This window comes from Ambystoma mexicanum, chromosome 8 (genome assembly GCF_040938575.1).
Source record: "Ambystoma mexicanum isolate Mex_15411 chromosome 8, UKY_AmexF1_1, whole genome shotgun sequence".
NCBI classification, from domain to species: domain Eukaryota; kingdom Metazoa; phylum Chordata; class Amphibia; order Caudata; family Ambystomatidae; genus Ambystoma; species Ambystoma mexicanum.
The window spans coordinates 631,422,221-631,439,393 of NC_090929.1; the positions used below are offsets into that span (position 1 = coordinate 631,422,221).

Below are 17,173 nucleotides of genomic sequence, written 5' to 3' on the forward strand. Positions count from 1 at the left end.
ATTCTCTTAGTTAGTAAGTCGAGAAAGCACTGGGACATCCATCTAGCCCAGCAGCTTAGGCCCAACTGACACCAGTGGAACCCTGCACAGCAAACATACATCAACATTCCACCAAGAATCCCAGTGACATCACCACACCAACACTCCACCTAGAATGTTAGTGACATCACCATCACAACACTCATAGCCATAATCAATCCCACACAGGTTATAACATATGTCCCTCTCTTCAACCAACACAACATTCATTGCCATAATCATGACCAGCATAGATTATAACATATGCCCCCTTCTTCAATAACACCAAACTAGACCCAAGATGGAAACCACTCCTAGAGTAAATTACCAGAAATGTTGTAACTCAGAAACATTTTACCCCCACTGAGCCCAACCACTACTCCAAGATCTAACCAAGATCTAAAATGAAAAACAGAAAACTAACTCAACCACAAACTCTTCCCAGAGCCCAAACCCGCTATTTTACATCAACATTCCACCAAGAATCCCAGTGACATCACCACACCAACACTCAACCTAGAATGTTAGTGACATCACCACCATCACAACACTCATAGCCATAATCAATCCCACACAGATTATAACATATATGTCCCTCTCTTCAACCAACACAACATTCATTGCCATAATCATGACCAGCATAGATTATAACATCTAGCAGAAAGTAAGGCATCCAAACTCTTTAAGTTTGTAACTTAAATCATGTGGGAACTTGCCAAGCCGTCTCCAGGGGTTTTCGGGTAGAAGCGCAAGGGTATCGATTGCAGTGTCTCGGGGAGCCACATGGCCACCTGTGCGTGCCCTGCCAGGTGCCAGCAGTTGAATAAACGTGCCGTCGGAGTTGAGTAACGTGAGGGCGCACCACGCGCATACACGCCTGCCTCACGTGACCGAACTGCATTCTCTCGGCCTTTAAGCGGCCTGCCCCTGCAGCAGCTCCGGCCTTCAGAAAGAGGCACATAATTAAAGGCCTGTTGAGGCTCGGATCCGGGTTGTAATTTAAGGGATTTACTCTGTAAGGGTGATGGACAGAAAGGAACCTGACGGAATATGCATTCAGGTTCCACAAAGGCCTCTGCTGGCCTACGTGCTTGTGCATGAAATCACGCGTTATGATACCATACATTATGTTTTCTTTTGTGCTGTGTAGCAGTAATCTGCATGCGGGATAACCGTGGACTGTGAAAAGGCAAGAACTCATACATGCCAACATTCAGACACAGTTGTGAGATTTCCACAATGAAATCGGGGGACCAACATTTCCCCATAGGCTTGCATTGGGGCTACGGCTATTTCAGGCAGGAGACAGTGAAAACGAGCCCGATTTCTCACTGAAAAATCAGGAGTCTCCCGCCTAAATCGGGAGGGTTGGGGGGGGGTTGGGGGGAGGTGGTGGGGGGGGGGTGGGTGGGGGGGTTTGTGTGTGTGTGTGTGTGTGTGTATACATGCATATATGCGTACATGCCACTGGTCTGCACCACTGACCGAGACCAACGGGCAGGGGGGTGCTGAAGAACTTCAGACTCTCGAGCGTTATTTAAAGTTGAAGAGCCTGTTCTGACTGGTGCCGAGCCTCAGCATGTGTTTTGGGGGTTATGCTGTGAAAAGACTTGCCTCTTGGTTTTACGATTACTGAAGGCTGCTGTACAGCAAAACCCCACAAACGAGTGCATATCTTACATAGTTCAATGGTCAACCTTTCCTGCACCCCTAAATAGCGCAGCTCTCCCTAACTGGCTTATGAACCCACTCTTCCAGACTGGTGAAGGTAGTAATGAGCTTTATAACCCAATACCAGGGGTCTGGAACCCAAATCCACCACTGACTCATTAATTTTACTTCAGACAGTCCCCTTTCTATGCCTTTTTTTGTAGTGCTTAGAAGGATGGAATTGCCCTGAAGCAAAGAGTTTGATATAACTATGTAACACAGCGTTTGTGGGGCAGCCAGGGACTCTCGTTAATGTTTTATAGGCTCTGTGGCAAGGAGGACAGCTCTTGTAGGTCTTTAGCTGCTGTCTGGCCTTATGCCTCCACCACCAAAGGGGTTCTGCATTGAAGGGAAATGTGCTGGAGCACCCACAACCCTCGAAATGAAAATGGTAAGTTACTCAGAAACCAGGAGTTCATCACTCTTCTCGCTCCACGATGTAGCAGCTATATGTGTTGGCTTCCACGAAGAGTACCTGACAAAATCCAAGATGGCTGACCTGGTTTCTATTACCTGACCCACCAACTACCTTCTTCCATGACCAAACACACTACATACAAATCAACAAAGCCACTCGTACGGGACCTCTTAATACCCCTCCTAGCAGATGGTAAACTGAAAACGTACCCTCTTCTGCCAGCTTCCATACCACAGCCAATTCATTCTACCACTTTGGTGCACACATGGTCTTCTTTCTGGAAAAGCAACTTGTCAAAGCTCCTGACTCAAACACCTAGACCTGTAAGTGGGGCTCAGGGTATTTCAGGTCTGTATGCATCAATTTAACTGCAAAAGTATTTTTCATTTTCCCCCTCTTTCCTGCCCGCCATACCCAAACCACTCCGGATCTGCCAGGGCACCTGGCGACTAGTCAAATGGCATCCGTGCTTGGTAATAATCCCAGTAACAGCATTGTAGCCCATGTCTCTGAATAGCCCCTCTTTTCCTACCATGTTAACTTTCAACCTAAAATGCACACCCTAAGAATGTGCTAACACTTATTTCACAGCCTATTGATGACGGAGAAGAACGCCTCCTCTGATGATTGTCTATCTGCCCACCCAAAGCTACCACTGCCCGCAGATTCACTGCTACAAGACCTTCACACTCCTAGCTTTCACTCTGCCAGCAGGACTGCTGGTGCCCGATCCCGGAATCTTGACCAATTAGAATGCATCCGCAATGCCGATCATACCTATAGAACGTCCAGAGCTCCAAAACCTATATTCCACCAGAGGTTGCCGACCACCAAGACCCTTAAAAAAAAGTGAGCAACTACTTGCCTTTGGTCGCCTCTGTGTTAACTCACTGCAGTCTTGTCACAATTGAAAAGTTCCCTCTTGTTATCCTTGCTGCCTACCCACAGTGAAACTGCCCCCATAATGGTAAACCAGTTCAAGAAGGCAATACAGTGTCCCTTGTCCCCACTAGACGCCAGCACATCGGTTTTCTACACAAGAGTTTGATGCCCAACCCACTTGAGTCTGAGACTACTTCAAGTAGCCACATTGGTTCCCTCATTCTAATAGGACAAAAGCGTATTACTAGTTTCCAGCATGACCTTCATCATCTTAGCCCAGAGGTGCATCTATCGTGAATGACCACTGGACAGTGCAATTTGCCTACAAAAGGCTATCCCCCACTTTGCATGCAAAGATCAGGTGACCAAACAACTTCTAGTAGGCCTTCAGCTGTTGCATTTCCCTTGCACACAGTCCTAGTGTCCAGCAGCCTTGCCACTTAGTCTACAGGCCGCCTGGTAATCGGTGCATCTGAATTCATGTCTAAATTCCGGAAAGTCAAACTGGTTCATGGACCCCTGTCCTTTTTTATGCCCACACTGGTCCCCCACTCTATCCCAGGTACTGCAGCCCCTGAAGCAGAAGCCTGCACCCCCCTTCGATCCCTGCTCTCGCCACAAACCTGGCAGTCCTGCTCCTTTACCAAGTGTTGACCAAGAAGCACCCCTCCAGGAACATGCCAAAGATCTCAAACAATGGCCACCGCGACAGCCTACTGGCATCAACTTGTCAGCAGAGATGTGACCATCGAATGGCACGTCAAGCAGGTATAAGACTTTGAGGTGTGCTGGCAAAAGAGAAATGCAGATTTTATGTGTTTGCTTTCCTTGACTCCTTATCACATTACCTAGCCAACTCGATCACCTGGTGCATGTTGAAGTGTTGAAGTAATGGGATGGATCGACCTGTCTTGCCAGCCGTTTTCTTGGAAAACAGCACCATGCATATATCCGATTCGGCTAAAGTGTGACCTATAATGCACCACGTGACCTCCCCGCTGCCCACCACTCCCACTTTCCTTTTTAAACATTTCTTTTTTAGCTTCAACCCATCCCGCAGGAAAGAGGCAAGCCTGCCACTCTTTAATCCCTGGTAACCGGCAAATGCCCCCAATAAAAAAATGGGTGACTAAAGATAACCTAAGTAAAAACATTTTTTTTTTAATGGCACACTGACAGATACGAGCCTGCATCCTGCCTCCACCTACACAGCTCCATGCACATGCACCGGTCAGTTGTATCACCAGAGTAACAGCCTACATCCTACATCCTGCTTCCACTGCTCCATGCACATGTTCAGATCAGTGGTACCAGCAGAGTAACAGCCTACATCCTGCCTCCACCTACACAGCTCCATGCACATGCTCCGATCAGTGGTACCAGCAGAGTAACAGCCTACATCCTGCCTCCACCTACACAGGTCCATGCACATGCTCCGATCAGTGGTACCAGCAGAGTAACAGCCTACATCCTGCCTCCACCTACACTGCTCCATGCACATGTTCAGATCCTGCCTCCACCTCCATGCACATGCTCCGATCAGTGGTACCAGCAGAATAACAGCCTACATCCTGCCTCCACCTACACAGGTCCATGCACATGCTCCGATCAGTGGTACCAGCAGAGTAACAGCCTACATACTGCCTCAACCTACACAGGTCCATGCACATGCTCCGATCAGTGGTTCCAGCAGAGTAACAGCCTACATCCTGCTTCCACTGCTCCATGCACATGTTCAGATCCTGCCTCCACCTCCATGCACATGCTCCGATCAGTGGTACCAGCAGAATAACAGCCTACATCCTGCCTCCACCTACACAGGTCCATGCACATGATCATATCAGTAGTACCAGCAGAGTAACAGCCTAAATCCTTCCTACACAGCTCCATGCACATGCTCCGATCAGTGGTACCAGCAGAGTAACAGCCTACATCCTGCTTCCACTGCTCCATGCACATGTTCAGATCAGTGGTACCAGCAGAGTAACAGCCTACATCCTGCCTCCACCTACACAGGTCCATGCACATGCTCCAATCAGTGGTACCAGCAGAGTAACAGCCTACATCCTGCCTCCACCTACACAGGTCCATGCACAAGCTCCGATCAGTGGTACCACCAGAGTAACAGCCTACATCCTGCCTCCACCTACACAGGTCCATGCACATGCTCCGATCAGTGGTACCAGAAGAGTAACAGCCTACCTCCTGCCTACACAGCTCCATGCACATACTCCGATCAGTGGTACCAGCAAAGTAGCTCCAGAGGAAGGGGTTCTAGCTTCAATTTCTAGATCCAAAGAAGTGTAGATTGCAAAGAAGTTTGGATACACAATATGTGTGTGTATGTATATGTATATATATCCTAGATCTTCACTCACCCATAAAATACCCACATTGGAAATATAAATTACCCTGTTGCTCCCTTTAATAATAATTGTGCTCCTAATTAACAATTGTGAGTTCAAGTATCTCGTTTCAAAATCCTATCTGCAGTCCCGGTTTCTGCCAAGATGTCTCCATTGCCAAGTTCGCAGAAACTGACGTGCTTTTCTGATCCTATCAGTGCATTTTCACAATGCTGTGTTCTTACAGTCTCTCAGGCTAACCGCTAGCTTGTATCAAGAGTGCTGATCTAGAGTGATCCTCTGGTGATGGCACCCGAAGATCAATCCTAGTTACCTTTTCTCTTCCTCCTTAAAGCAAAACACCCATCGTAGCAGCTTGAGCAATTTCCCCCAGTCCGCCTGCCTGTGTCTTCTTATCGAACGTCAACAAATGTGCCCCAAGCGCTTATGCCCATGCATGGCAGGTGCAGGGGAACCTTCCACATCTCATCCCTGGCGCCTTTGCCTCTCTCCACCCAGGCCCAGTTTCTCGCCAGTGGCCTCTGAAAATCCCTAACGCACACCTGCAGAATACTCTTCCTCTCGATCGTTACCAACCCTAAGTCTTCCTTTGCTGGCCATTCTACCGCTCCCCAACATTAACCCCTATGGCACTGCCCCCTTTGCCCGGTGACTCTTATCCCATCTAACATTGGGCAGTCTCACCAAAGTGGACCCTTGGCCACGATGTTCATCTTCTGCCGTGGTCGTGTCAACCTGCTGCCTTGGCCTCCTCATCCCACACACTGCTCCGCATCCCTGTTTCTCTGGCCTCCTCACCCCACACCATGCTAAACATCCCTCTTGCCCGAGCAGACTGCTTAAACCTCTGTGTTGTGGAGGGGGACCTGCAGTGTCTGCCTCAGAGACCCTTCTCTGTCGCTGCACTTGGCCACCTAGCTCTCATTCTTATTTATTCTGGATCCGGCATGCTCTATGGCCTGGACACGGCTCTCCTCTAGATTTGGTGGCTTATTTCTGCTTTTTCCATCGTTTATTCACTTCTGAGTAGCAGCTCCCTGACCAGTCCCTGACCTTCGGATTCCCGAGCAGTGACCCTGTGCGGGCCCATCACTAGACGGTGGCCTCTGTCCCAGTGCACCTCGAGCAAAAGACCAGCCTGCTCGCCCAGGCATCGCCAAAGATTGCAGCCGTGCTGCTCTACTCACTGGCACTGCTGTTCTCTTGGCCCCAAAGGCTTTACCAACCGAGGACCTTGCTCTAGGCCTCTCCCAAGTACCCCAGTTAAAAAAAAAATTATGTAGCCCCTCTGGCCCACACTACTCCCCAATCCCACCTCTGGGGCAGGAGTTCCCAAATGTGTTGCTCTTTACTTTGTGATGTGGACAGTTGGCCACACCAAGTTCCCGATCATCCGTCTGTGGTCTTGACTCCCTCTGTGCTCCCCTCATGCTGCCTCTTGCTCTAAAACCCTCCTGTCCCTTCCTACTTCCTCTGTGACCTGCCCCTATCTAACCCTCTTGTCCCTTCCTACTTCCTCTGTGACCTGCCCCTATCTTTAAAGGGTATTCAGCCAATCAATGTGTTGTCCCTGTGGCCCCCTTCCCTCTTAAGGCCTCTTGAGCATGATCTGCAAGTCAGGACACCCATTAGAATGGCAGGTGAAGCTATGTACCCGGCATTCCAAGATGGCTGCTTTCACCTGGCGCAGCCTCTGCGCTTACTGCCAGCATGTCTGAGCTCCCGACAGCACTGGTCGTTGCAATTGCAGGGCCGAGATGAAGATTGGCTAAGCAGGAGCTAAAGCAGCTCCAGGGTATCCAACATTATCCAGGGACAAGGAGCAACCACTGGGGAAACGAGGAGCTAGTGCATAGTGTGTCGCAACTCTAACTTCTGCATAATCTGGAAACATATAATTGTGTCCATTATTTATGACTCCTAATGCTTTAAATGTCATTGATGTGTCCTAATCTCTATGCATGCATTGTCCCAAATGCACAGAGTTAAATTCACATAGGTGTGTTTGTTTGGCATTAGTTGGTCTAGGGAGCCTGCAGTATCTCCTGGCAGCTGTTGGTGTCTGGCTCTTCTAGGCTACAAGCTGGAGCTAATTAGTTCCCAGCCTGCCTCACTTTCGAGCCGTGAATTGCCATGGCTAGAGAGGCCTTCATTGGAAAACCTTCATAGGTATTCTCATATGACCTAGCCTTATTGACCAATCAGCAAGCTGGTCAGGAGAACATTTTGAGCAAAATCTGCAAGCCGCTCTCCGCTCTACCCATGTCGCTTGGGATCTGGTAAGAGGCCCCGCCTTACTCCACTCGTGCCAAGCTTCCAGGATCTCTGTTTGCTCCTCCAACAGCCGTAGTACAACCTCAAGGTGTGTTTGATTCTGCTATTTTTATGGCCTGCGTCGTTTTATGGCACATAATGTCGTTGGCCCTTCACATGATCTCTCCCAGCAGTGGAACTTCTCTTGAGGCATTTTGCATTTCAGCGTTTCAACAGAGTAAGTAAAATCGCTTTCACTTTTTGCGCTACCACTCTAGGGGTAGTATCCTGGAAAATCCTCTCCAGTGCATCAGCAGTTGGGCAACAACTGCCCTACTGCAATAATGTTAATTTTAAAGGTATTTATATAGTGCACCGTCACCAACGGAGTTGCTCTCCAGGCACTCAGGTGGATCTGTAAACAAAAATGTGGGAGTGGGTTGCCGGGTGAAGAGGGCGTAGGAAAGTGAGAGGTGGTGTACTGTTGGCAGCTTCAGTTCTGTTTCCACCATGCGCTGAGTTTGGGTGTGCATATAGGGTCCAAGTGGGTCCTTGTGTGCTGTTGTTGTGATCTATGTGTTGATTGTTTGTTGTTCCGGTGTGTTGAAGTCTCTGCGGTTTGCTGTGAGAGAGGTGGTTGTGTGGGTTTTTGTGTGAATTATGTATGCAGAAATTTGAGGTTTTGGTTAGTGGGTTGTATGTCTCATAATCCCTGTGGTTTCGTTTTATGTATCAGGTTGTCATACTGGGTCGGTATAATCAAATGTTCAATGTATTTATGCACACGGACAAATGACTAGAACGAGGGCCAATATTGTTTTGTGGAAGAATTGGATTGAAAGTATATTTTTGCAGAGAGTGATTCTCCCTACCCCCACCTATGACGCCCTAGTCTCTCCCTCCCCCACAGTACTAATTGCTTTTAACCCGATGTAAAATGTCTAATATGGGCCAAAGTGGGCCTGGAATACTGTGTTGTGTTTCGTGGGTCTGTTGTGCTGTTTGCTGCAGCTTGACCAATTTTCTGCCGTATGACCACGGGTGTCTGGAGTTTCCACTCAGCAGTAGTTCTGTGGATTTGGCGCAGTGAGGAATTGTTAGTTGTTGACTTCCGGGTAGATTTGGCATCCGTTCTGGAGAATTCTAGGTGCCACTGCTGGAAGGCTCGGATGTTCTCTGGCCATTGGTCAGAATGGGACGCACACTGGATCTACACTGCTGTGCCCGGCTGGCATGAGGCAGAAGGTGAGGTGTTTGGCCAGGCAAGAGTGGGAGCAAGGGTGGGTGCACTGCAGACTGACCCTGCTCATTGACCGTAGCAGTTTAGACGCTCAATGCTTTTCCCTCTAGGCTAATCTTGGGAATTAGCTGCTCGAGTTAAAGAGCTTACACCTTTGGTCACCGTGGAAGGGCTGCTTGTTGCGCAAGCTCCTGCAAGTGTGTTGTTATCCTGTATTGTGGGTGCTGTCGTCGGCTAGGAACAAGGCACACAAGGTGGTCCTTATCCGGCCCCTAGAAGAACCCGCAGAGGTTGTCTACCTCCAACTGCATCTTCCACCATGTTTCTCTCGCACTGGATGGAGATTTTCTTGACCGCCGCCGTCTGCCTGGTCCTACTTTTGGTAGTCTTCGTTTTCCTTTTCTGGATCACCTGTCGGTTGGCTGGGTAAGTCTGCCCATGTTTTTGGGTTGGGTCGGTGGGAAGCGGTAGCCCCCGAATCCCTGTAGAATGGGTGCAGGTTGGACCAGTGGTACAATATTTGTTTGGTCGTTGAACGATCACCAAGGACCTACTCTGACAAGATGTTGCTGACGCTGGGTTGGAGGGTGGGCGGGGAGAGTATTTTTTGCGCTGGTTGAGAATTGGAGCAAATCCTTTTTGCTGTTTTTTTGCTGTTTGGGGAATGGATACCTGTGGGCTCCGGCGCGTTATACATCTATAAATAAGTGGAGCAAGTAGGTTTGGCAGGGTGAGACAAACATGGAGCAAACTGTGTAATCTCTTCCATCGCTCTACATACTAAAAAATGGGTGCAAAAGAAATGTTAAGCCTATTTTCACGATGAGAGAGAAAATGAAGAACATTGTTTTATTTCCATATGTTGTTGGATGAGGCGCAATACGAGTTAAAGAAGCGGCCTCTGGCATCTTTGTTTATTTACAAGCCATGTGTGCTTTGCTAAAAACTCTGACTCACGAAAATGATTGACATCATAGAGAAGCAGCATCTGCACTTTTTTATTTAAACATTTGATTTTGAACCCATTAGTCCTTACCTCCATTTTTGCCCCAGTGAAAAATGAACTGGGGCAAACACCGGTTTGCCTCGTGCTGTATTGATTCGTGTTACAGAAGCCGCAAAAGTGGAGAGCATTTCAGCATTTTATCCACTTTTAAAAAAAATGTCCAAGTGGAAATTTATCGGGGCTCAGCAATCTGTTTTCCAGCTGTTTTGGACTAGTTACCATGATCACTCACTATTGACTCTAGGCCTTATGGGAGTTGTAGTCCAAGTGGACAGTCAGAGGTTGCAGACCCTTGCTGCTGCTTAATCTGACAGTCAAATCTGTGTATTTTCAAGTACACTGGTTGGGACATACACGATTGCATGGGGCAACAGGAAGCGACTGCTCTAGCAGCGGTTGCCTTACAAATCGACAATATTCTTCAAAAGAGCATAGAAGCAGTTACAGGGGCAGAGCTGAAGGCCCGGGTAGAGTTGGTGATCTGTGCCTGGTGTTCTTGAGGGGGCAGCCATCAAACAATGAAGGACGCCGCTGGAGGCGTTTTCTCCACTTTACCTCCAAAAACTGGAGGGATTCCTGCAGGTGCAATTACCGCCTATGGTAAGGCCCCAAGTCCCCAAAATGGAGTCCTCAGGGACTCTATAATTGGGGAGCAACAACCAGTTACTCCCACTCACAATCCGGAAAATGTACCAATGAGACAAATGGCAGTAACAGTATCGGCGCCATGATGCCTTTGGTGACAGTGCAACATAGAATGATTGTTTAACAGTAAACGAGTATGGCAGTATTTCTGTGGGAAATGTTGCCATTCTGCCCATGACCCCCTATTTCTCTTCCCACCTTTTAGTTTTACATCAACGTTCAATGCTTTCTGCATATTTTTGCTTTTAAAAGCTACATTAGTGTTATGTGTTAAATACAACTGCCTTACCGCACACCCAACCACATGGTAAACCAATCTGATCAAGTATGCTTCTCTCAAAGTTCAAAAGAGCACAGCTGAGCGTGTCTGCAAATAATTGCAAGGCAATCCAGCAAAGATGCTGGTTGAAACGTGTATCTGTCCGTCCCCACACCACAATTCAAGGAAGAGAACCCAATGTATATGTATTAAAATGAGCTTTCTACATTGATTTAGGAGTAATGGTTTGAAAAGTTGACGAACTTGGGAAATCCCATCTCTATATATAATATATTCAATGATTAGTTTCCCATGAACCGATGCATTCAGCAGAAAATACCTTAACATGCACGGCTAGGATGGCAACACAGCTCACTGGGTTGAGGCCCTGCTGCAGAGCGTGCATGTGTGATGGGAATCCTGGTAGGAAGGACGTGGTGTTTCATGCTTATGGGATCAATAGTACAATTCTCGTAGCACCTATTAGTGACGTGCAGAGAGGATACCATCTGGGGGCCTGTTGATGAGGTGAACCAGTTCTGCCTTATATTCCTGACAAAGGCTTACTTACCACGCTCTGACACCTTCTAGACCCAAGCCCCTTTGCACATGGGCAAACAAAGGGCGGTCCCCAGTCTACTGGCTATGCCGCCACAGACTTATCTAAGGCAGACACTTTAGGGGTGTAATTATGAGATTCCCCACTTTTATAAAATGGAGCCCAGACACCTCCTCATACCCAAAACTAAAAGTTGGCAACTCAGAAAGCTAGAGCCGAGTGGGGGAAATGGCACACCTTAGTCCACCTGCATAATAAGAGTCTACATAAAAAGTAACTTCTGAGTAAGAACATGTTGATGGCCAGTAATGTTGACAAATGTAATGGCCACTAACTTAATTCCTTAATTTGCACTAATTTCTGAAAAAACACTCAGGCCCTGGGTTGCTGTGTTGTCGCTTGTGTTTTTTTATTTTTTGTATTCATGTATGCCATCTTGCTGCCTTACACAATTATAATTAGTTTTAACACCGAAGTGTTTCCAAGCACGGACCCGGGATTCAAACCCGTGTCATCTGTCTTATTGAGCTATACGTTCCACAATAGGGATGTTTCATTTTTGCAATATAAACGCTGATCTGCAAGTGCCAGCTGTACAGGGTGGAGCAGGCCACGGCTGGTGGAGTATCTTAATGCTTGACTTTGGGCCTGCCTGATCCATACTTTACCTCTCTTCGCACCTGCATTTTGCAGATATCACCCACTCTGGACTACGTTCATGTGGAAGGCAAATCCCCATAATTCCCCATAGACTTCAATGGGATCTGTTACGTCACAGACGGCCGATTTCAACAACTGCCGTGGAGTCTCAGTAGATTAAAAGATATATGAAAACTACAGGGGCGGGGGGGGGGGGATGGCTACTTGCTGCAAAGCATTAATCATTGCAAAGAGGCGCCATGACACGTCTGGGATTTCTGGCTGATTTGCATTCTTAGACTTCAAGTTACTTTTCCACCTCTACTATTATTTTACTCTATGTGGTGGTTTTAAGGCAGAGATATATATATTTTCCCACACCATGTCCATAACTTGTTTGTTCTTTGTATGGTTGCAGGGGTGTTGCTAGGTCTGGGTAAGATCTGGGGCTAGGCTAATGTCAGCACTGTGGAGACTCGGGGCTAGCTAGCCTTTTGGTTGTATCCCCTGAGCTTCTATCCAGTGATGCAACCAAAATACCTGGGGTTATAACCCCCCTGACCTCCCAGAACCCACATAGGGACACTTCTGCATAGTTGTACCGGCAAAGTATTCTTTTGGTCTGGAGCTATAGGTACCAGAATGCAAATATAATAGCAAGTCTGGGCTGGACCGACTGCTCGCATGTCACATTGGACAGCTTCATTTGTCGGTGGTATATGCAGGTAATTGTAATTGGTTATTTATAAAGCACTTAATACCCAGAGGTTTCTAACCCCGGACCGAGGATCGAACCTGTGTTGCTCTGTCGTCTTGCTTCCAAGGCGAGTGCGTTGCCTCCGATGCGGCATGTGCTTTGAATGAGGGGGTGTGCAGCAGTTTGATTTTGATTTGTAAGGCTCTATACTTAGATCTTAGAGCCTTATAATGCAGGCACCCCACTGCCCTTTACGCCTGGTGTGGGTGATGTCTCCTCTGCTGCGATTGGCTGGATGTCCTAGACACGTGGTGCTGCAGAAATTTGAAATGACAGTATAGTCTTTTGTGGGTTGGTTGTTATCGATCATGGTTGCTTGCATCTGTCATCATTTGGAGCAAGCAGGCATTATGTGAGGGGGAAAAAGTGCAGCTTTGCAAGAAGTCTTTTTGCTTGTCAAACAAGTAGGTAACTGTACGTTTTTTAAATGTATTCATTTGACCTTCTTTCACAAATTAACCAATGTACTGAGCTGCTGTGGGCTTTAAAATGCACATGACCCATTGCACTTTTCTCCATAAAGAATTGGAATTGTTTATGTGAAAGGGTCAACCACAAAGGACTTTTCCCCCATGACCCATTTACCATTCCTCCAAGCTGGCAGGAATGAAGCCAGGCAGGCAACTGACTCCTGGCCATTCAGAGCTGAACTTGTTCTCCTCAAGATTGGAGCGGGGTCATACCCCACACTCCCTTCCCCATGAAGCTGCTCCCCTGTCGACAGTTATGGGCAGGTCAATGGTCGAAAGTGGGCCGGAGCGGTGCTCCTCTACTTTTTTTTTAAACTAAGTTTTACAGTTCCTACACCTTCCTTTTACACAACCCGTTCTGGAATGGTTTAATTTTAAAATAAGTGTAGGAGGAAGTAGAAACGCGTACTAGCTTCCCTTAAACAGCAGGCACCTTTGATTTCTGCTTTCCCCTTACTAGGGACTCGAACCTGGGACCTGATGGATCAGATGTGACCTCACACTACACTAAGCTATACTAGAACTGCTGGCTGGCTGTTATTCTCTCAGTAGCCTGCTTGAGACAAAGGCCTTTGCAAAACTCCTCATAGCCCTGCTGCTTCGGTAATCAGCATTTTATTTTTCATTCAAGGAACTTAACGTGAAAATACTGCATTTAACGTACTTCTGTTTGGACACAAAAAAGAATTCGAAATATGGCAGATTATGTAGCGCGATGTCCTTCACCATATATTCGAAATCAATATCTCAGACCGAGATTAAAGTTGTGGCCTACAAATGAGATCCTAGCAAGGCGAGGTATCCTACCTAAAGTTGTGGCCTACAAATGAGATCCTAGCAAGGCGAGGTATCCTACCTAAAGTTGTGGCCTACAAATGAGATCCTAGCAAGGCGAGGTATCCTACCTAAAGTTGTGGCCTAGAAATGAGATCCTAGCAAGGCGAGGTATCCTACCTAAAGTTGTGGCCTACAAATGAGATCCTAGCAAGGCGAGGTATCCTACCTAAAGTTCCAAACTTTTGCCGTATCTGTAAAGAAGTCTTACACAAAGAAACGTTGCAACATTTGGTAGTGGAGTGTCCTGCATTGGAGGCGGAACGCGAAACGTATCTCAAAAATATCATTGCTATACGCTGACCCCGCTCTACCTATGAAATATGGCAAGCTCTTTTTTCGACCTCTAGAATGTCAGTTAAGATTGCCCTTGTACATTATCTAGACAAGGTAGTGCACAACATAACTAACTTGGACTAATGATAAAATGTACCAAACTGTTTTATTTGATTCTAGGAATATCGAGGTAGAATGGGTAGCAATGATCTACCAATGTGCTTTATTCCTAGCTAGCACTGTGTGCTAATCAAATCAGTAAACAATGCCACATTTTAAAGAATTTGATCAGTGATCTGTTTATGTGAATAATGTAATCTAAATGAAATGAACGTATGATTTTGTATTGATTTTGAAAGGTTGATTAAATCAGCCAACCAAAAAAAAAAAAAAAAAAATCAAATGCTGCAAGCACAGCTGTATGTGCATTTAATGGGTAGGTGGGGGGGCTGGTTAATCTTTAGCGTGCCCCTTAAGAGGTGTGAATGGTGAGTAATATGAAAGGGGGAGGGCGCATAAAGCTGCATGCTGTGGAGGACAATGATTAAAGATAATGGGGGAGGCGTCGTTTAAAATGCATTTTCTTTCATTGAGTTCCAGCCTTTACAAAGTGGTAGGGGAGGAATGGAGGAAAGACGGGACCCAGGTTTGGGGTTTGTAGTGCGCATAGCAGTGGGTGTGGCAATGGGGTTTGTGGGTAACTGGAGCGGGCCAGAAGAGAACATAGTCCCACTACTTCTTTTCATACACTTCCTCCACTGGGGCAGGCTAGATCTGAGCAGAGCCAAGTGGTTAGGTTAGGCCACCTCTATGATGCGAATAGGATCCATCACTCAAGCTTCAAGAAAATACCCTCTACGCCTGCACAGCTCAGAGGAGCTCCAAGAGCACCTCCCACTTTCCCAGCAGAGCTTGGAGCCGGGGACTCTGCCACACGCGCTTTAGGTACACATCCACCTACAGATGTACAGCTTGGAGAAGATGACTCACCAACAAGAGCTTAGAGCACATCTCGCTATCCCTGCACAGCTCAGAGCAGAGCACTGTAGCACACGAGCTTGATGAGCTCATCCTCCTACCCCTGCACAGCTCAGGGCGGAGGACTGCCACAGGAGCTCGAAGATCACATCCTCCCTATCCCTGCACAGCTCAGAAGCTTGAAGAGCTCATCCCCTACTCCTGCACAGCTCAGGGCGGAGGACTGCCACAGGAGCTCGAAGAGCACATCCTCCCTCTCCCCGCACAGCTCAGAGCAGAGAACTCTAGCGCTGGAGCTCGAAGAGCGCATCCCCCTATCCAGGGCTGGACTTGGGGCAGGGCGGGCCGGGCGACCGCCCAGGGCACCATGCCCCTTAGGGCGCCACTAGCCCCCTGCCACGCCTGCTCCCGGGAGTCTTTCAAGGGCTCCCCCGAGCTGGTGTAGTGGAAGAAGGTGCCCTATTCAGGTGATTACTTCCCCACTCTGATGGGAGAATGGGGTGGTTTACATTGGAATGGGGTGCTAAAGCATTAGTATGAGTGTCCTTTTCCAGTGATTAACTCCCTGCCAGGTGCCGGAGCAGGGAGATAGAAACAAAATGTTGTGCTCCTGCCCCCCATTCCACCCCTCCCCCTGTTGACCAGGGGGATCAGGGGCACCAATTATTTTTTAACCGGATCAGGCCGGCCCTGCCCCTGCCCCTATCCCTTGCACAGCTCAGGGTGGAGGACTGCCACAGGAGATCGAAGACTACATCCTCCGTATCCTGGAACAGATTAGAGCGGAGCACTCTAGCGCTGGAGCTTGTAGAGCTCACCCCCCTCAGCCACCCCCCACTATCCCTGCATAGCTCAGAGCAGAGCACTCTAGCATTGGAGCACGAACAGCATATCCCACTATCCCTGCACAGCTCAGGGTGGAGGACTGCCACAGGAGATCGAACAGCACATCCTCCCTCTCCCTGCACAGTTCAGAGCAGAGCACTCTAGCGCTGGAGCTGGAAGAGCTCATCCCCCATCCCCTATCCCTGCACAGCTCAGAGCAGTGCACTCTAGCTCTGGAGCTTGTAGAGCTCCCCCTCTTGCTCCCCACTATCCCTGCATAGCTCAGAGCAGAGCACTCTAGCACTGGAGCACAAACAGCATATCCCACTATCCCTGCACAGCTCAGGGTGGAGGACTGCCACAGGAGATAGAAGAGCACACCCACCCTATCCCTGCATAACTCAGAGCAGAGCACTCTAGCGCTGGGGCATGAACATCATATCCCACTATCCCTGCACAGCTCAGAGCAGAGCAATCTAGCGCTGGAGCTTGAAGAGCTCAGCTACCACCACCCCCTTATCCCTGCACAGCACAGAGCAGAGCACTCTAGCGCTGGAGCTTGAAGAGCTCATCCCCCATCCCCTATCCCTGCACAGCTCCAGTGCACTCTAGCTCTGGAGCTTGTAGAGCTCCCCCTCTTGCTCCCCACTATCCCTGCATAGCTCAGATTAGAGCAGTCTAGCACTGGAGCACGAACAGCATATCCCACTATCCCTGCACAGCTCAGGGTGGAGGACTGCCACAGGAGATAGAAGAGCACACCCACCCTACCCCTGCACAGCTCAGAGCAGAGCAATCTAGCGCTGGAGCTTGAAGAGCTCACCCCCCCCCCCCCCCCTCCCCTGCACAACTTGGAGAAAATGTTCTGCCACTTGAGCTCCGAGAACACATCTCTCTATCCCTGCACAGCTCAGAGCGGAGGACTACCACTGGTGCTCGAAGTCCTAAACCCCCAGCCCCCATCCCTGCACATCTTGGAGAAAAGGTCTCCAAGCTGTGCACTTGAGCTCAACACCTCTCTATCCCTGCACAGCTCAG

General features: G+C 48.3%; 1 protein-coding gene across 4 annotated transcripts in view; it reads left to right on the forward strand.

Annotated features, from left to right (window-relative positions):
* LOC138472257 (alkaline phosphatase, tissue-nonspecific isozyme-like) overlaps positions 1–17,173 on the forward strand; it is a 472,404-nt gene that overhangs the window by 91,291 nt on the left and 363,940 nt on the right. The window contains exon 1 of one of the 4 annotated variants that reach the window (XM_069610358.1): positions 9,176–9,313. The exons of the other annotated variants lie outside the window; for them this stretch is intronic. The gene's annotated coding sequence lies outside the window, so the exon portion shown is untranslated. Of the gene's footprint in view, positions 1–9,175; positions 9,314–17,173 lie in introns of those variants that run through there. 4 annotated transcript variants of the gene reach the window in all.